This window comes from Halyomorpha halys, unplaced genomic scaffold, assembly GCF_000696795.3.
Source record: "Halyomorpha halys isolate HHAL.00 unplaced genomic scaffold, Hhal_1.1 Scaffold843.1, whole genome shotgun sequence".
NCBI classification, from domain to species: Eukaryota; Metazoa; Arthropoda; class Insecta; order Hemiptera; family Pentatomidae; genus Halyomorpha; species Halyomorpha halys.
In genome coordinates this window covers 41,054-41,472 of record NW_027110491.1, presented here as the reverse complement: position 1 = coordinate 41,472, position 419 = coordinate 41,054, and positions in this window count along the sequence as shown.

Here is a 419-nt window from a genome sequence, read left to right as displayed (position 1 = left end):
AACACTATCGTCAAAAAATAATCAATCTTTGCATGAAAATGGCCAGGATATCCAACAATTAACACATTGACTGCCACAGTACTTTTCAAAATTTCAGTCTAGGAAGCCAATGTAAGTTTGGCCAATTAAGCAAACTACGAGTTGTCTCAAAGGTCGGTGTCTGAGGCAATAACACCAACTATGAGATAACTCATAGTTGGCAGTCAACATGTTAAGGCGTTCTGTTGGAAAATACTTTCACATGCAGCTTACTTATCAGCCTCATAGTACTTACTACTTATAGGTTCCATTCAGTTATTACTTACTTATCGGCCTCATAGTACTTACTACTTATAGGCTCCATTCTGTTATTACTTACTTATCGGCCTCATAGTACTTACTACTTATAGGCTCCATTCAGTTATTACTTACTTATCGGC